The 21,396-nt window shown below is 36.8% G+C and overlaps 1 protein-coding gene across 1 annotated transcript in view; it reads left to right on the top strand.

Annotated features, from left to right (window-relative positions):
* The window catches only part of EYS (eyes shut homolog), a 1,466,842-nt gene that overhangs the window by 1,213,217 nt on the left and 232,229 nt on the right, over positions 1–21,396 (top strand).

Raw genomic sequence — 21,396 nt, 5'->3', positions numbered from 1 at the left:
GCCATAGTAATTAGGCAAGAAAATGAAATAAAAGGCATCTAAATTGGAAAAGAAGAAGTAAAAATCCCTCTGTTTGCAAATGGTATGATATGATATACAGAAAACTGCAGACGCCACCAAAACCTGTTAGATTTAATCAATTAATTCAATAAAGTTATAGGATTCACAGTCAACCTACAAAAATCAGTTGCATTTCTGTACACTAACAATGAAAGAGAAATTAAGAAACTAATCCCATTTCCGGTAGTATCTAAAAAATAAAATATTTAGGAATAAAGTTAACATAGGAGATAAAAGAGCTGTACACTGAAAACTATAAAATGTTTATGAAAGAAATTGAAGAAAAAATGAATGGAAAGACATCTGGTGTTACTGGATTAAGAATTAATATTGTTAACATGTCCATACTACGCAAAGCAGTCTACAGATTCAGTAAAATCCCTGGCAGAATTTCAATGGCATTTTTCACAGAAATGAAAAACTGTCCTAAAATTTGTATGGAACTACAAAAGAGCCCAAATAGCCAAAGCAATCTTGAGAAAGAAGAACAAAACTAGAGTCGCACTTCCCAATTTCATACTGTATTTCAGAGTTACAGTAATCAAATAGTATGGTACTATCATAAAAACAGACACATAGATGAATGGAACAGATTAGCCCAGAAATAGACTTATGCATATATGTTCAAAATTTTTTTAACAAAGGAGCCAAGAACACTTAATAAGGAAAGAATAGTCTCTTCAATAATGATATAGGGAAAACTGTATAGGCACATGCAAAAGAATGAAACTAGACCTGTACCTTACACAATACATAAACATCAACTCAAAAATGGATTAAGACTTGAATGTAAGACCTGAAACTTAAAACTTCTAGAAGAAAATATAGTCAGTAAGCATCTTGACATTAGTATTGGCAACAATTTTTTGGATTTGACACCAAAAGCAAAGGCAACAAAAGCAAAAATAAACAAGTAAGGCTGCATCAAACTAAAAAGCTTCTGCACAGCAAAGGAAACTAACAACAAAATGAAAAAGCGACTTATGGAATAGGAGGAAATATTTGCAAACCACATTTCTAATAAAGGGCTACTACCTGAAATATACAAGGAGCTCATATAACTCAATAGCGAAAAAAACAAATGACCCAATTTTTTAAATGGGCAAAGGAACTGAATAGACATTTTTCCGAAGAAGACATGCAAGTGGCCAACAGGTACATGAAAAGGTATTAACTACCACTATTCATCAAGGACGTACACGTCAAAACCACAGTGAGGTATCACCACACAATTATTGGGATGGCTATTATCAAAGGGACAAGAGATAACAAATGTTGGTGAGGATGTAGAGAAAAGGGAGCGCTTTTTCACTGTTGGTGAAAATAGAACTGGTGAAGCCACTATAGAAAACAGTTTTGAGCTTCCTCAAGAAACTAAAACTAGGACTACCATATGATCCAAAAATTCCACTTCTAGATATATATTCGAAGTTAGCAAAATCAAGAGATACCTATATCATTGCGCTATTATTCAGAATAGTCAAAGGGTGGAAAAAATCTGTGTCTGCTGATAGATATATGAATAAAGCAAATGTACACACACCCGCACAAGCAAACGCACAATGGAATATTATTCAGCCTTAAAAAAGAAGAAGATTGTGCAATTTATGACAACATGGATGAACCTGAAGGGCATTTTGCTACGTGAAATAAGCCAGACAGAGAAAAACAAATACTGCATGGTATCACTTACATGTATAATTATTGGGGGAAAACGTGAAACTCATAGAAACAGAGAGTAGAATGGTGGTTATCAGGGGCTGGGAGGTGGAGAAAATACAGAGATGCTGGTTGCAGGGCACAAATTTCCAGGTGTAGGATGAATAAGGTATGAGGAGCTAATGTATAATATGGTGACTACAGTTAATAATAGTGTATTGTATAATTTAAGTTTGTTAAGAAAGTAGAACTTATGGGGCGCCTGGGTAGCGCAGTCGTTAAAGCGTCTGCCTTCGGCTCAGGGCGTGATCCCGGCGTACCGGGATCGAGTCCCACATCGGGCTCCTCTGCTATGAGCCTGCTTCTTCCTCTCCCACTCCCCCTGCTGTGTTCCCTCTCTCGCTGGCTGTCTCTCTGTCACATAAATAAATAAAATCTTTAAAAAAAAAAAAAAAAGAAAGAAAGTAGAACTTAAGTGTTCTCATCAAAAAAGAAAAAAATGAATATATGTGAGGTGATGGATGTGTTAATTAGATGGTGGGAATCCCTTCACTATACATACATACATCAAATCATCACATCGTACACTTTAAATGTGTTAGAATTTTATTTGTCAGTTATACTTAGAAAGCTGGAAAAGGTTCTTTTAAAAAAAACAGTTCCTAAATATTTACTATATCCCCAGCACTATTCCAAATAGTTTACTTGTATTTAGTCGTCATAACAACCCCATAAGAAAAGTGCTACTATCACCCCATTTTTAAAAAGAGGAAACTGAGCACAGAGATGTTAACTCGTCCAAGGTCCCTCAGCTGACTAGGATTCAAATACAGGCAATCTGCCTCCAAATCTGACATTCTGTGTTACTATGGAAGCTATTTTAAAAGTATATAGCATGAGGAAAGTCAAGTGCAGGTACTCAAAGATAATCAATACTGACTATAGAGCCTTTTAAGATTCCTGGACCCAATTCCAATGTGGTGGGTGTGGAGGGTGCTCTACACATAACACCAGGCAAGTCTCAGTCACCAGCAGAGTATCTGAAAATTCAACTCAATTCTGACACTATCTACCCGGAGATAGCATCAGATTCCACAGGGTGAATGTTCAGTCCTGCTATACCATACCGCTCCCTCCAACCCTCTAGTTAAAAGCCAGTCACAAGCCCCGGGGAGTTACCTGTGCTTCTGACTGACAAACTACAGATTAGAGATTCCAACAATCTCCTCCTTCAGTTCAGTCACTTTACTAGAGTGGCTCACTGAACTCAGGAAAAACACTGACATTTACAAGTTTATTAAAGGATATGATAAAGGATTTGAATCAACAATCAGATGGAGGGGCACCTGGGTGGCTCGGTTGGTTAAGCGTCTACATTCGGCTTGGGTCATGATCCCCGGGTCCTGGGATTGAGCCCCGCATTGGGCTCCCTGCTCAACAGGGAGCCTTCTTCTCTCTCTTCTACTGCTCCCCCTGCTTGTGTGCTCTCTCGCTCTCTCTCTCCCTCTCTGTCAAATAAAGAAATAAAATCTTAAGGAAAAAAAATATTAGATGGAGAAATGCATAGGTCAAGGTCCTGAACAAAGAAGCTTTTACCCTCCTAAAGCTTGGGACCCAGCTCCGTGGCACACAGAAGTGTTTTGATTCCCCAAGCATGGAAGCTGTCCAAAAAAGATTCAAAAGCCTTTTTCTCTTGTGTTTTTATGAAGACTTCATTACATCGTCATGATTGACTAAGTTATTGGCTATTGGCTGATTCAAACTCCAGCCCCCCTTTCCTCCCTGAAGGTTGGGGAGGTGGAACTAAAATTTCCAGCCCTTGATTACATGGTTAGTCCTCCTGGCAACCAGCCCCTACCCTTGGGTAGGATCTAAAAGTCACCTTCAATAAAAATAAGACACCCATTTCACTGTTATGATTCTGAAGCATTTTCAGAACTGTGGATGAAGAACAAATATATATTTCTTGTTTTTAAGATTTTATTTATTTATTTGAGAGAGAGACAGAATCTAAGCAGACACTGCGCTTAACACGAAGCTTGACACGGGGCTCTGTCTCACAACCCTGAGATCATGACCTGAGCCAAAATCAAGAGTCAGATGCCTAACTCTCTGAGCCACCCAGGTGCCCCAAATGTATGTTTCTTATAAATCATTCTGTCACACACAGCTGCACAAGTCAGCCAGAGGAAGGTGTCAGTTGACTGGAAGCAAGGCAGTTGAGAAAAGCTTGAAAGCAAACATCAGGAAGAGTAAAGTAGTAGGTGTCCAATGATAAAAATGATGTAGAAAGAACAAATTTGATAAAGAAGTTCAAGGAGAAATAGAAGCTGCTAAATTACTCAAGTGGTAGACGAGTTTTCATTCAGTCCTACAGAACATATTTGGAGAGATGCAGAGAGAACTGCGTGGCAGGCTACTCTGGGTGGACAAACTGGACAAGGAGCTTCCTTCCTGGAGCACCGTCTGGGCTGTTCATCTAAGGTTTGTGGTTCTTAGTCTTCTGCAAATTGCAGAGATTGTCTTGACTCCACCACAAAAATTAGTCCCAAAGTTAAATGCTTTTGGAATAAAGGAGGACATCTTCATTCCCCCATTTTCTAGTCACCAGCCATATTTTTTCCTGAAGTGGTACCCCAAATAGTTAAATCTTGTTCCTAAAGGAAAGGAAGTCTTAGTATGAAGATTTATATAAGGGTCCACAGGAAATTTTGACAGTCATAGAACTAGTATTATTTCCTGATTCTGACCAGGTCCCCAAATTAAACCTACAAATGACCCCAAGTCCAATCCATCAGAAACCAAGAAAATTACCTGCTGCTTTAAAATTCTTACTTTTATAATCACAAGGAAATTTCTGCTCTCACTTATCATTAATATGTGAAATTGTATGTTGATGGACTTTCTAAAAGACAGATTTTTCCAGCAGCTTTTTACCTTTTCTCACTTATGCTGGCATTTTAGACACTAAAAGACAACCATGCAGAGGCGAGTTTGTGAGTTTCAATGCAGGAAAAGAAAAGACAGGTAAACATGAAGGGAGCTAAAGGAAACTAAAACTATTAAGATCTCTAATTAACATGTGGACAGCACAAATTCAAAGAAAGGAAAATGAAAGAGAGGCAGAAAGATTTTTATTCCTCTTCAGTATTTTCTCTCACAGTTTCTCCAATTTCCATCCCGCAGAGGAAAATTGATGTGTACTGAAGATTGTTACTGCTTTCTGAACATGTAAGAGCCGTGACACAAAAGGAACTTTGGGGCTTTATGATTTATTGCTTTATCATTTTTAGTGCCATATCTGTTCATCCTCAAATCCAGGGCAAGCTACAGGACATATTAAAAGGGCAACATTTTCTGTATTTCCGTTTTAAAGGGCAAAGCACTTACCATTTTCTCCATACAAAGCACTTATCTTTTAGCTCCCTGTTTGATGAGCAACACTGAAGCCTGCTTTTTAGACCTCTTTAATACAGGAGAATATATTTTCCCCATTCTCAACCAACTTCTGAATTTTTATGCAACATGATTCTTACTTTTCTGAAAATTGTCGCTATTTTAGCCAACATTATCCTTTTAATGGAAATGTGGTTTTTTTATACACACACACAAATATGTATATTTCAAACTGTGCAGGTCTATATGATCCTCTGTCAGCATCACTGAGCCTATCCCCTACTCTCTGAAGAGGCAAAGAAAACTCAGGCACCATCCAACCCTAAAGGACCAGAAAGCTTCAAGTCATTAGTCATTTAGGATAGTACCAGTATAGTACCCATGCACTTAGTAAATGGCCATGGTTGAAAGTCAAATGTAGACAAGTACCTGGTTTTGAGACTATGCTCTAAATATTCTTTATTTTCATTTTCTGTGAACCAAAATTTGATTCCAGAGTTTGGTATGAATACTTTTATTTAAACCTAAGTTATAAAAATAAAAAATAAAAATAAACCTAAGTAATTTTTTTTCTTTGTTTCTCCCTTACCCTAGTGCTCTTAACTATTCTTTGTCATAGACCATTATGGAGCTCAAATTCCAGCTTTTTATGAACTGTAAGGCAGGGGTTAACAAGTAAAGGGCCAGATAGTAAATATTTTAGACTTCCATACAGTCTATGCTGCAACTACTCAACTCTACTATTGTAGCTCTAAAAGCCACCATAGACAATATGCAAATAAGTGGATATGGCTGTGTTCCAATAATTTTATGTATGACATAGTTGGCCCTCAGTCCTTAGTTTGTAAATCCCTGTCCTTCAGGTGCAGACTACTATCTTTTATCATAGTTATGCACTACATTAAATTTCCAAAAGAAATTTAAAATGTCAGAAAATAAAATTGAATTTACACTCAAAAATAAATAGGCATATATGCCAAATACTATAAATTTTTAAATTCCACCTAAGCGATTACTTAAGACAATTTTTAAAGTCCCTTAATTTTCACGAGCTTGACTGCAGAAGCAATGAGTTAACAAATACACACTCAAAATTAAATGAAAGTGCATTCCAATTACAATTGTATATCCACATTACATTTAAGTAATTTTCGTTTCTCCCTTCCCCCACACCGTAACATTACAAGTAATTCTAGGGCATCTTCCATGCATCACCATGTTAAAACAAGCACAGAGGATAGAAACTAAGTCTTAGTTCAAATACCCAAATTTTTTACTGGATTTAAATATAGCAGGTGCAACTTCCAATTTACGTTCTATAGTAATTGCAAAGATAAAGCAGTTATAAAAAGAATACCTTCCCCAAAAAAACTTTATTTTACCAAAAATATGTTTTTCAATTTCAATTTGGAACATCTGATAAGAAATTGCCAACTAAGAAAAATTAACTTTGCAAGTTCTGTCACACCATATGTCTGCATTATCTCCTTGTTTTATTTTCAGTATTAATGTTTATTATCCGAAAATCTCCAAATAGAAAACATTTACAATCTAACTGTAAACTTTATTTTTAAAATATTTTAATAAAAGTGATTATTTTCCAGCTCTTCTTCTCTATTTAGAAATCATAAATATCAAGATAAAAATCTTAAATAACAAGGGAAAAAAGGGAAGAGAAATATTTTCTGAAGTGTTTTTCCTGGAGAATTTGTGGATCACCACAATACTGGGCTCTTGCCATTCAAGGATCTCTTTCTTCCATACCTTTCAGTCCCAATGCTATGAAGTTATCTTTCTAAGAACAAATTTAAGTCTGAAATGTGGAAGTAAGGAACTAAAAAATAGACCCTATTTTATTAGGATTAACATTTAATCCTACACATTAGAATCCTTAAAACTGTGGATAATCCCAAAATAGGAAAATTTGTAGTCCCTTAATTTTTTATCTTGTAACATACTCCTGCCCACATACCTGTTTCACAAATAAATTTCAGGAAAATATTGTTTCCATTTAAATAAGCTTTAAGATCCCAGTCCATACTTTCATCCCAGTTAGTTCCTAATGTATTTGCACCAATTCCAGGATCTCAAACCCAAAATATTTTGCCAGAGAATCTATTTAAAAATAGCATTAGTCAGAAAAAGAAAAATACCATATGATTTCACTCATATGTAGACTTTAAGAAACAAAACAAGTGAGCAAAGGGGGAAAAAACGTTGAGGAAGGCAAACCAAGAAACAGACTCTTAACTATAGAGAACAAACTGATGGTTACCAGAGGGGAGTGGGGTGGGAGGGTGGGTTAAATTGGTGATGGCGATTAAGGAGTGCACTTGTGATGAGCACCAGATGTGTATGGGAGTGTTGAATCACTGTATTATACACCTGAAACAATTCTACACTGTATGTTAACTAACTGAAAATTTTTAAAAAACTTTTTTGGGGCATCTGGATGGCATAGTCGCTTAACCATCCAACTCTTGATTTGGGCTCAGGTCGTCATCTCAGGGTCGTGACATTGAGCCCTACCTCAGGCTCCGTGCCCAGTGAGGAGTCTGCTTCAGATTCTCTCTCTCTCTCTGCCCCTCCCGCTCATGCTCTCTTTCTCTCTCTTTCTCTAAAATAAATAAATAAATCTAACATATACATATTTTTTTTCTTCTTGAAAAAAAAAAATAGAGTACAGCTCCACTCCTTCCACGTCATTTGTATCAACAAGATGTTGTCCTGTACTGGGGCTGACAGGCTCCAGACGGTATGCATGGTGCCTTTAGAAAGCCCCAGGGCACAGTGGCCAGGACCCACACTGGCCAAGCCATCATGTCCATCTGTACCAAACTGCACAGAATAAGGAGCATGTAACTGAGGCCCTGTGAAGGGCCAAGTTCAAGTATTCTGGCCACCAGAAGTTCCACATTTCCAAGAAGTGGAGCTTTACTAAGTTTAATGTGTATGAAGAAGACATGGTGGCTGAAAAGTGGCTCATGGCAGATGGCTGTGGAGTCAAATACATCCCTAATCCTGGCCCCTTGAAAATGGCGGGCTCTGCACTCAGGAGAACCTCAGCAGTGCCCCCTTCTTACTGATGCCCACCAATAAATCCTACTTCCTGTCCAAAAATAAAAATGAAAATAGGGGAGCCTGAGTGGCTCAGTCAGTTAAGCATTTGACTCTTGATTTCAGCCCAGGTCATAATCTCATGGGCAGTGAAATCAAGCCCTGCATTGGGCTCAGCTCTCAGCTGGGAGTCTGCTTGAGATTCTTGCCCTCTCCCTTTACCCCTCTACACCCCCCACTCCCTCACATGTGTGCTTTCTCTCAAATAAGTCTTTTTTAAAAATGAAAATAAAAATAATTAATTAGAAATAAAAACATAAAATTTTAAAAAGTTGTCAAATGAATTGTTTCTGCAATATAAATGATACAATTCATTGCTTTTTATGGTAAAAAAAACAAAAATTTACATAAAACACAAAAATTTACCCTTTTTAAGTGTGCAATATAATAATGCTAACCAAATGCCCATAATTCATTGCTTTTTAAAAAAAAAAAAGTTTTTCAGTGAGTGTTATATCTTATATTCTTAGAGTCCCACAAAAATAGCAGTAAATTAATAGATCAAATTTAACACTTTTAGACTACTATTCAAAACTCAAGCTGTATGTCTATAAAAAGGGAAGGAATTTTTATTTTCAGTACAATTAGAAAATGGTAATTATCATAGCCTGTAAGTAATGAATAATGGACATTTAAAACTTAAAGCAAACCAAAGGAAAAAAAGTGAAGCTGACATCTACTTCCCTAGATAGAAGTAAGACGGGGTGTAGATTTCTCCATGTGCAGGAGGATCATAAGTAGCTCAACTGACACTATATTTCAGATTAGGAGAACCAATAATTCATTAAATTCAACCAGCCTTTCTCCAGCCAATCTTAAGAGAGTTTACTCTTTTTGAATGTATTTTAATTTGCTTCACAAAGTCACAACCAACTGTGACTCTGCCAGAAATATCTTAGTAGATTTTATGGTTACTATTCAAGTAACAGGGAGCTGTTTGCTATTTTTCAAAATTGCATTAGTCTGGTAATGATAGCTGCAGAAACTTTACTGTTTTGTAAGCACTTGATTCAGGTTAGATTTCTACCCAAAAGAGTTCAGTTCGCCTTTCTTCTTTAGTAATTATCACAATAATACTTAAATACAGTAAATAATAATTAAAGTAAGAATTCAATATAGGTAAACAAGTGAATGATCTATTAAAAATTTTAATTTTGTATAGATTAAAGTACCCAGCTGATTTGATTCCTTCAGTTGTCCATGAGGTATTTGGAAATCAGGTAAAATAAAGTAAATAAATCAAACCACTAAAAAAAAATGTTCTACTTTGTGAAAACAGCTCTGTTAGTCTCATATCATTTTAATAAAAATGGGGGGTAGAAATTGCCTCAGATTAATCTTATATGAGGAGATTTTAAACCATCACTAATCAGAAAAAGTGAGTTTGATCTAAAATGAATTTAGTTCATTTGGGATGTTTATTCAATTTTATTCAGATATATTGAAACTTTACTCATTGTCTAAATTATAATTTAAGTATCTATATGATGAATGTTCCCACACAGTTTTAGAAAATGAAATGCCACATTTCAACTCATCTGAACTAATGAAATACCATTCAGTAAATTAAAACCTGATGTGTTGTGCAGCAGGCATACAATTCACAGTGACTATGTGTATCCTATTAATGATTTTAGGACAAGGTAAAAAAATCAGAAATAGTGGCAGATGGGAATTTCTAGCAAATCCACAGCAACCTACAATCTCATCTGGATGTGTGCGTTTGTTCATTGTTTCATAGTTTACTAATGATTCATGTTCAGTGAATATGATCTTGTTAAGATGCTGCCAAAGGGAGTACTTTATTCAAAAGCTCATTCCTTCATTAAGAAATCTATTTCTCATAATCTGAGCCTATCTTTTTCTGTGAATGTTTCACACTTTACATTTTTTAAAGTGACTAATGCAATCTATCGTGTTTGGAAATAGCAATTCCACAAAAGAATGAATTGTACATTTTGTGATACAAATTCAAGCACATTACATTTGTCTGGTTTTCTATTAATATTCATGAAATTTTTTGCACTATTTGTTTTCTAGATTGTATTTAATTTAGTTCCCACTTTTCTAGTAAATGTGGTTGAATAAAAGCCCAAATTGCTATTTTGTGAAGTGTACTGAAGTGTTAATGTGTAATATAGTTAAAAATGACTAATGAAAAAGTTAATAGGGCTTTTTCCACAGTCTCCTTCCCAGTCAGTATGTTCTGTAGTATGCTTGCCTTGTCACTGGTCTTCATAGATTGGGACATAATATATAAATATTTGCCATTGTCATTGTAAAGTCCAATAAGCTATAATATAATATAGGAGGGTATCATAAAGCGAAATTTAAAAATTCCGATCATTTAGTTGCCTATTATATGATCTGACTATATGTATTCCATAGCCATCTCAGGGTCCACATTTCCAAAACATAATGCTTTATTTTATCTAACATCACAAATATCCTCTTCCTCCAGTATTATGCATCCTAGTCATTGAGAGCTGTTGAAAGCATGTGCTCTAACATTAGATGATCCTAGGTTCAAATCCTGGCTTTGCTGCTTTTCTGTGTATGGTCTTGGGCAAGTTAGTTAACCCAGGTGTCTTCATCTGCAGAATGTAGATAAGATTACATCATAGACTGAAAGAGATGATGTCAATAAAGTGTTTTTCACGCATCCTAAATCAGTAATCTGAGAGTTTTTACTTAGTCTCCTTTTTTGCTATCCCCTTTATAGCCAATCCAAGCTCAAGTTTTCTTACTCCTTGAATATCTATCTCTTTATCTGCCCCCTTCCTCTTGACTCCCACTGTAACAGCCTTTGTTACACACTCCTTGCTCCCCTGAATGATTTCTGTGTCCTTCTCAATGGTCACCCTGCCTAACTGCCTAAACTCTAAGCCCCTCCAAGCCTTCTTCCACAACACTTCCAAAATAGTGTCACTGAATGTCTGGAATAATGTCACTACAACACAAATATAATTATTTTAATTTCCCAAATTCAGCTTTCAGTAGCCTAAACCCAAACTCATTTGTACGATTTTTAAAGCTCTCCATCATCTGAGTTGCAGCTACTGCTCACGTTAGTATTATCTCTCACTACTCCTCATCCTCCGCCCCACTCTATCACACTTAACAGATGTATCATCTTTACATATCTAGAATAAAAGAGAAGCAACAAACATTCCTCTCCAGATAGATCTAAGTTGTTACTTTACTGTGTTATACTACAGAATTTTCTGTATAAGATCTCTTAAAAGATTACTTGTTTGGTTATTACAGAAGTAACAAGTAGAAATCAGAATCCTAGTTCAGACTCTTTTCAGACATGCAACACTGTTCTTCATTGCTAACACAAACTAATGCCTTCAACAAGATCAGAGGTAGAGCTATCCAAACCAAAACTTCAGAGGTGAGCCTAGAATCCAATTTGAATAGACTATGCTAGAGTGAATTTCTGAAAATTCATAATCAGGTTTCCTAATAATCACACTTTTTATATAATGTTAAATGTAGTAGAATTTAAAGAGGTGAAAATTTAACATTTTTTTAAAAAGCAATACAGTGAAAATTTAAAAAAAACACACTTAAAATGCCATGAAAATGCAGTTAGTACACAGTAAGAAAAAAAATTAAAATGTCAATTTGAGCATTATCCTCTTACGGGCGTGAGTAATGTATCGAATTTCCCCTGTACATTTTCCGTGATCCAGCTGTATCTCTCTTATGTGATTCTTTACCCTGATTCCACAGAAGATATATCACAAGTTTACGGACAGGTGAAAATAAACATATTCTACAAACAAAAGAACCATCATCAGAGTACTGGCAGTGTCTGGCTCTGGACATGTTTGACATGTCACAATTCCATATCTGTTACTGTCTACTTAGTTCCCTTCTCCTCTCTGTGAATCATAGATTTTTTAAGGCTATAACTGCACTTGACTTTCATGATTTGAGATTGTCAGATTCGTCTTTATGGCTTTTCTTCGTAGAAGTACAGCTGGCAGAATCTCAGAGCTTGTTTAAATTGTTCCAGTACTGTTATATAGATTTGTCTCACTGATTGAGTAAACATTAATTAACCACAATCCTGGATGAAGGAGGATTAAATATACTTAATCTCTTTACTGTCCCTATAATTAAGAGAAAATAGCCCTTAGTCAAGAGCTTCTTAAACTAGGCCCTGTTGGCCCTTTAGGCTAGATAAGTGCTGTGAGAGCTTGTGGTGTGCATTGTAGGACGTTTAGCATCTCTGGCCTCTACACACTACAGGTCCATAACACAGCCCTGTCCCCCACCCCAGGTGACCACCAAAAATGTCCCTAGACATTGACAAACGTTCCCTGAAAAAGGACAAAAATCACCCCTGGCTGAGAACCAGTGCATTAGATTGTGCCATTTTTGAAGTGCAATATCTAGATCAGGGGTTGGCGAATTACACACCATGAGCCAATCTGGCCACAGTCTGTTTTCATACAGCCCATGAGCTAAGAATGGTTTTCACATTTTTAAAGGATTGCAAGGAGGAGGAGGAGGAAGGAGAAGAATATGTAAGAGAGTGTAGGTAGCCTGCGAAGTTTAAAATATTGCTACCTGGCCCTCTACAATAGAAGTCTGACAATTCTTGAGATGAATGAACTGAGGCTCCAGAAAGTTAAGTGACCTGCCCAATTTCACACATGCATGCATGACTTCTAGCTCTTTCATTACTCTCAGCCTTTTACAATTCTGCAGTGCATATTGCACATGACAATCAGCATTCAAAATAAGGTTCCCAATAAGAAGCAAAACAAACATGATTATCTTACATACATTTGAGTTTGTAGCTGATATTCCCTTTCCTGACTTACTGTTCAGTTTGTACAGTAGGAATCCACGCAACATGTGTTCTAGTTTCCTATGTATAACCCATTTGGAGAAGAAAGTACAATAAAACATTAATTTTTTATATCTCAAATATTAGAATAAAGATTTCGGCCTACTTAATTTTGGAGAATATCATAAACTTTGAACTGTTACTACACATTGAAATCCAGAGAATGCTAAGAAGCTTTGAATTGTCTTTCACCTATTTCTGAACATCATACCACTTTCATTACAAATAAAGAGCAGACACCTTTTTCTTTAAAATGCTCATTATTTCATATTGTTTAGTTGGTAGAATATTAATAGTTGGGATATCCAATTTCTTCTTGCTTCAGCTTAAACTCTTTTTTTTTCGTGGTATAAGAATGCCATGTATTACTTGTTGCTATTCATTGTATGTTTAAGATTATCCCTTCTTAATGCCCCAGTTGTAGATTTTCTGACTTGATAATTATGGTTTCTTTGACCTCTACAGTTTAAGGCCACCTAGGATTCCCAACTTTGTCTGCACATTGGAATCACCTGGGTAGTTTCAAAAAAATACATGTGCTGGTGTTCCACTTCTAGAGATTGAGAATTTATTGGTTGGGGGTGTGGCCTGAGCATTGTAATTTTTGTAAGACCCCCTAGGAGATGCCAGTGCGGAAACAAATTGGGGGACCACTGGTATAAGATATGCAGATTCAGAGCCAGGTTACTTGGGGCCACATCCTGGATCTGCTCTTTGTGAGGTTGGGCTGGTCACTTATAATCCCATGCTTCCATTCCCTTATCTGTAACATGGATACTGTAAGATAATGTTGCCTACTTTTGGAGGTTGTTGTGAGTTAATATGTGTAGTATATAAAAGCGCTTAGTTCTTGGCATTTAGTTAAGTCTTATTCAATCGATTATTAGCAATTAGTACTAGTAGCAGTAGTAGTGTTGGTGATATCATTACTTTGTACTGCCCTCAATCATTTTCTCTTCAACATTTTTGTTGTTATTTTTTATTTAACTTAATAGACCCAGGATTTGGCCTACCATTTAATTTCAGTGTACTCCTATTGTAGACCATTAAAAAATGCAGGCCTGACCAATGACAATGTATTAGGAATCTAGAACCATTTTACTTCCATTTACTTCGTTGAATTTGTATTGATTAAATCAATGTTCCTAACAAATTTAAGCTGCACTGTGAAAATGTTCAAGAGGAAAGGTACTATTGGTTTCTGATTTTTTTCTCAGCCACTCAATACCTAAATATTTGTTAAAACCAAAGCATTTAGATTATCTGTATATATTAACAGTGCAAGTCCACTCAACTTAATATATACATATTCTAATCTCATTTGTGTCTAAATTACTTTTTAGCTATTGAATTTACATATATAAAACATTATCAATATAATCTGGGGGTTTTTAGAAAACCTACAATTTCTTATTTTTCCAGTGACTAAGTTTATTTTATTATCTTATTAGTCATACATAATTTGAATGTAATTAAATTAACCTAATAAATGTTTTCAATGTGAATTTGAATACACAGGAAATTTTGACAATTTGTGTGGGCTTTTTGCCTGGGTTTGAAAAATTTGCTTAAAAATATCTGCAAAAGAATTTCTGACCTATTTTAGGTGATAATTAACCTCTTTATTAAGAGTTATCATTCCTTGCTTATGAATGTGTTTACAAGTACTCTTTCTCAAATTCAGAGGTCAAATTAGCCCTTGAACAATTTACCTGAAATCTTTCAGAAAAAAAATTCTTGGGGCACCTGGGTGGCTTAGTCATTAAGCGTCTGCCTTGGGCTCAGGGCATGATCGAGCTCCCCCTCCCCCCCATCCAACTCCCTGCTCAGTGGGAAGCCCTGTTTTTCCTCTCCCACTCCCCCTGCTGGTGTTCCCTCTCTCACTGTGTCTCTCTCAGTCAAATAAATAAATGAAATCTTAAAAAAAAAAAAAAAATCCTTGATACTTTTCACCTTTATCTTAATTCTCCTGAAAAGATAAAATACGTCATGCCAGAATTGGGCAGGAAACCAAATTTAATGGCTGTGTGTCTATTAGAGTAAAAGGATTCTGTCTTCTCTGAAGGAAGCAGAATTATGATGAATTGGTGAAAATTAATTTGAGTAAGGTTTTGACTCAATGTATGAGGAGAAACAATAAACAATAAAAAAACCAACAACCCAATTTTAAAACAGGCAAAAGACCTGAATAGACATTTCTCCAAAAAAGACAGATAGATGGTCAATAGACACATGAAGAGACGCTCAAAATCATTAGTCATTAGTGTAATGCAAGTTAAAATCACCATGAGATACCACTTTATACCTACTACAATGGATATAATTTTGTTTTCAAAATGAAAAATAACAAGTGTTGGCAAGGGTTGGAAAAAATTGGAACCCTAGTACATTGCTGGTGATAATGGAAATAGTTCAGTCACTACAGAGGACAATTCAATGGTCCTTTAAAAAGTTAAACATAGTATTACTATATGACCCAGCAGTTCTGCCCCTAGTTATATGCTCAAAAGAACTGAAAACAGGGACTCCAACGGATTCTTGTATTCCAGTATTCATAGCAGCGTTGTTCACAGTAGCCAAAAGCTGGGAACAATATATATGTCCATCAAGAGATAGGTAAACAAAGTATCTATACAATGGAATGTTATTCAGCCTTAAAAAGGAATGAAAAAAATTTTTTTTAATATTAACCAGCATTTATTGAATCTATGCAAGTACTAGGCACCATGCTGGGTGCTTGGCATTAATTGACCCACTTAATCCTCACCCAAAAAACTGTAAAAAAATTATTATTGTAATAAGGTGTAGCAGTGGTTCTCAAAGTGTGGCCTCCCATACCAGCATCACTCAGGAACGTTTAGAAATGCAAATGGAACGTTTAGAAATGCAAATAAGGAATGAAATTCTGATACATGTTACAATATGGATGAACCTTAAAAACTTTGTGCTAACAAGAAATAAGGCAGACACAAAAGAACAAATATTATATGATTCCACCTACATGAAATATCTAGGAAAAACAAATTCATAGACACAGAAATTAAACTTGAGGTTATTGGGGGAAGACTGAGTGGGGAATTATTGCTTAATGGATACAGAGTTCCCATTTGGAGTGATGAAAACTTTTGGAAATAGTGGTGACCATTGAACAGCATCATAAATATATTTAATGCCACTGATTTTGCACTTAAAAATAGTTAAAAGGGTAAACTTTATGTTATACATGTTTTGCCACAATTAAAAACAGACTTAAAAAGTCTCTTGTAGACAGATTCTGGATACCTGACTGCTGAGAACATGATAGGCACAAAATACTATATGGTGTGCCCACCTTTTATATATTCCTAGAAATTTTTTGATGAGGTATAAACAGTGAGAATAAATTTGAAAAATTACAAAATGGAAACAGAAACAACTTTAATGGTGGGTAATTTGGAAAATATCCAGTAAAAATTACAAAGGTACAAACTTTCTTCTTTGGTGAGTCTACATGTAGGGCTTTACCCTACAGGTAAACAAAGTTTGTAACAGAAAAAAAAAAATGGAAATAACCTAAATATCCATGGAGAGAGGAATGGTTACATAAAGTACAATGAAATCCATACAGTGAAATACTCTACCACCTTAAAAAGATGGAAACTCTTTCTGTAATGGTAGAACACAAACTATCTCCAAGATAGATTATGAAGAACACAATGCAAAGAATGTGTATAGCCTTTGTATGTCTGAGTGTGTGTGTGTGTGTGTGTGTGTGTGTGTGTGTGTGCACATGCGTGCCTCTGCATACAGATGCATAGAGGACCTCTGGATAAGTGAACAAAAAATTGGTAACACTGGTTCCCCCATGGACAGGACTTGGGTAGACCAGGGGTGTGGCAGGAGAAAGACTTTGGACTATATACCCTGGCATACCTTTTGAATCTTGAGTCATGTGAATACATTGCATAAAAATAACCAACTGTTACAATCTTTTTGTAGTCCTTCATTGTAGAAAACAGTGCTTTATTGTAGGAAAAAAAATGTTCCTTTGCCCCTTGTTTTTGTAACAAGATCTACCGTTTATTTAGCTAGTGAACATTCACTCTGCTTTTACTTTAAATCGAGTTTCTCAAGATAGGCATTGTTGATAATGTGGGGCTGGATCCTTCGTTGTCAGGGGCTGGCCTGTGCATTATAAGATGTTCAGCAACATTGTTGAACTCTTCCTACTAAATGTCAGTAACATTCTCCTCCACCAGTTGTAACAAAAGATTTCTCCAGACATTGCCAAATGTTCCCTGAGGGTAAGTGGGTCCAAAAAAAGACAAAAACAAAAACCCTGGTAAGAGACACTGCCTGGCGATAATCCACGTATGATGTTGAACCTAGTACGTAGTTTAAGAATATCTTCAATGACGAGTACCACACACACACACACACACACACACACACACACACGCGCGCGCAGAATGGCTTTTATTTGTTTTTAAAGATTTTATTTATTTATTTGACAGAGAGCACAAGCAGGGGGGGAGCGGCAGGCAGAGAGAGAGGGAGAAGGAGAAGCAGGATCCCTGCTGAGCAGAGAGCCCAACTTGGGGCTCGATCCCAGATCCCAGGACCCTGGGATCATGACCTGAGCCGAAGGCAGATGCTTAACTGACTGAGCCACCCACGCGCCCCAAGGAATGGCTTTTATACAAACAGTGACAGAACTGTTAATAAAGAAATGGCTTTGTGACATAATGAGCTCTCTTTCAATGGAATATTCATATACAAGGTGAAATTCATTCTTTACAAAGCCTTTAGAAAGTGTCTTCTTTTTTTTATTATTATGTTATGTTAGTCACCATACAGTACGTCATTAGTTTTTTATGTAATGTTCCATGATTCATTCTTTGCATATAATACCCGTGTTCCATGCAATATGTGCCCTCCTTAATACCCATCACCGGGCTAGCCCATCCCCTACCCCCTCCCCTCTAAAACCCTCAGTTTGTTACAAACAAGGTACCGTTCCCTCTCTTGGTTATTCAAGGCCCAGCAGGAAATGTACTTCACAAACAGGATCGCTGCCATTTCACTGAATTACAGTAACAGCTGACGTGACCAAGCTTTTCCCTAAGCGCCAAGCACTGTTCAGAGCATGCTATACAGGGCTCAAGAGAGGTTCAATAATCCGCCCAAACTAGCCCAGCTAATAAGTGGTCCGACTGGGATGGGACCGCCAGCACTGTTGCTATAGAAACAAATGCTTTTGATCTTTACGTTCTCCCTCTTTTAACTTCTCTTTACCTCAATGTCCTCAAAATAACAGTAACAATCTCCTATTATAAGGATGCCGTGAGGGTCATAAATAACTAAACAAACAAAACAAACCCTTGCCACCTGCCTAGTAAGTCTAAAAGCTCAAGGAGTGTCAGTTGCCAGGAACGGGAGATAACCTGCCCAAATTCGCAGGAGTAGGTGGCTGAGCCAGGACCCCAGCCAGTAAGCATCTTCTTCATACTGCCTGTCCCACCACTCCCGGTCAGTGACATCACAGGTGAGGCAACCAGCACCACGCCTGGCCCAAAGTGTGCACTCGGGAAACGTCCTTTGTGTTCCTCTCCCCCATCTCCCTCCTCCTCACTGAGGGATGAACCAGGGCACAGAAACACTCTTATTTAAGCTAATGACCAACTTTGAAAGGAGAAGCCTAATTCAAGTCCCACCTCATACTTCCTTTCTCATGTTCACATAGACGACAGAAAGTACAGTACATGAAATAAAAGACACAATTTTTAAAAATGTACTGTGTATTTGGCTTGATCCTCTTTCCCTCCTTGCTTTGCTGTATTAAAACTACCAGGATGGAATGTATCCCTCGTTAGTCATGATGCATCATCTGCCTCGTGTCACACGGAATGCTTAGATTACTCACATGCTCACAGCTATGGTAGACACATTGCACGTTTCATTGTGAAATGACAGCATCTACTGCAAACATGAGCGTTCAAGTTTCAGCTATGAAGGAAGTTAGTAACGACCTAATAAGCATTTAGCAATGTAATAGCACACTTCTAGTTTTTCCTCCTTAAGAAATCTTGTACTCCACATATTGCAGAAGACTCTGTCCTCTGATTTTCTCCGTGTGCTGGAGTCATCTTTAAAATCATGAGGAAATCTCTCCAACCTTCTTGTCTTATCTACATTGTGAATCGAACCTTAAATAGATGCACAGAAAAATTTTAGCAGCTCAGAGTGTCTAGGAGAAAATAGCACATGGTTTCATTCTTCACCACTCGTCTCTCCTCCTCCATTGTCACCTCCCTAGGTCGGTCAGGAACCATCTCTGGAGCTGTAATGATCTTCCTGGTGTCCACCATCCCCAACACTCCTGAACACCCCTTGCCGCCATATTTTAAGAACACACGTCTAACGTAAAACCTTTTATCTCGTCCACCTTATCACCCAAACACTTGTTTTCACTCATTGCACACACACTACACTCATCTGTACTATAGACCCTTTGACCTCTTGCGGGTGGAGGCCTTCTTGCTGATCTTTGCATACACAGATGCTATACCGGCCCAGTACGTGGTAAACACCTATGAAATACTTTCAGTATTGAATCTATCCAAACCCATGTGGTTCAGTATTGGAATTATGTTTATGAAACACCATCCAAATAGCAAAGGTAAGGAAAAATAAATTGCATTATTTACTGAAATATCTTGTAGGACAGTAAAAGAAATCCAAACACATTATCCACAGCACCACTTAGTGAAACTCCCAGTCCTCTCTTACTCACTTTTTTCTCCCCCACAGCTGCTGCAGCGCAGCTGTCCTTAAGCCCCTTGTCAGAAGACCCTCTGTGCACCTTCCAAGTGCCAACTGTTTTCCTTTTCCTCTTTCATCTTCCCCACTTCCTCAATAATTTACTATGTGGATGGATTTTGCTTTTGGTCTAGCAAGAAGAAGTCTTCCATGGACAGGGAAACTGGGTTGACAATGACAGAATTCCTATTAGGGTCCTGGAAACACGCTTCCATTCCTAATTGTATTCCATCACAGTTACAATAATTAAAGAATTTGACCATCAATTTAGTGAGGAAGGAAGAAGAGGAGGGGAACGAAGGTAAATCATCAGTCTTATAAATTCTCCAGATACCAGTGCTGTTGAAATCCCATCGTATTCTATTTCCCTTTTTTATACGTAACATATAGTATACATATATGTAGTATACGTATGTAGTATACATAGTCTGATATGTAGTATACATATACGTATGATACCGACACATGTGTGCATGTAGCATATACGATAGTAAGTTTGTGTAGGTTTCTACTACAAAAGTTCTCTCCCATAGGCATTTTCTTTGAAATCTTGCAGCAATGTGAGTTTGCTATTATTGGCCAATTTTAGATATAAGAGAACAAAACCATAGTTTAACATGGCCAAAGTCATACTTTAAATTAAATGTCCTTTCCCTGTGCTTTGGCCTGTGGCCTCCATCCCATTGGTATGCTTATTTTAACTCCCTCTATTGAGCTGAAACTAAAGGTACAGACATTATGTCTTATCTTTTACACCTATTACGTTCAATGCTCAATAAATACTTCTTGAATTCTTGACTGTAATGAATCCTCAGGATTCTGTGTACTATTCTACAGTGTACCTGTCCTCTTGAATACTGACTGTGCCCCTTTACCCTGTTAATTCGTTTTAACATGGATTAACATCTCTTCAGAAATAGAATACATTGTGTTAGAGATGGAAGAGAGCACCTCAGTAAAGAGTTATTTGTTTTCTTTGTATCAGTGGGAAAAAATAGGAAAATCAGTCATGGTTTGCTAGCTGAATAAACATCTGAATGTTCTAAAACTGCTGGTCAGATTGACCAATTTCCTGGTTGATGAGAAGTGCTCCGTGGAGCCTAGAAAGGGACTGACTGATGGTTCACAGAGCCTTTAAAAATAGCTGGCTTGGTTAATGAACTTCTTTAGTTGTGACTACCCAATACCAAGAAGTATCTTGGTATTGACAAGAAGTCAATTGGCCAAATGTTTCAAGCCAACTCAATGAAGAGCATCAATCAAGCCAGTTATTTATTTGAATCCGTTTGGTGTTAGATTAACAAGAATGAGTTTATCTGTCAAAATAGCTGATCCACATGCAAACTCAAAAATTGTTTGAAAAAGGTCATCTCATTCACAACAAATCTTCCATAAGTTGTTGACATATTTTCAGGGTAAATATGGGGTTGGGTTAATATGTACACTTTAAGTTTCATTAAGAGGCACCGAGTTGACTCTATTCAGTTTTTGGAATACAGTGT

Source organism: Ursus maritimus, unplaced genomic scaffold, assembly GCF_017311325.1.
Source record: "Ursus maritimus isolate PB19 unplaced genomic scaffold, ASM1731132v1 scaffold_29, whole genome shotgun sequence".
In the NCBI taxonomy this organism is placed as follows: domain Eukaryota; kingdom Metazoa; phylum Chordata; class Mammalia; order Carnivora; family Ursidae; genus Ursus; species Ursus maritimus.
This window is presented reverse-complemented; position numbering and strand designations above follow the sequence as displayed.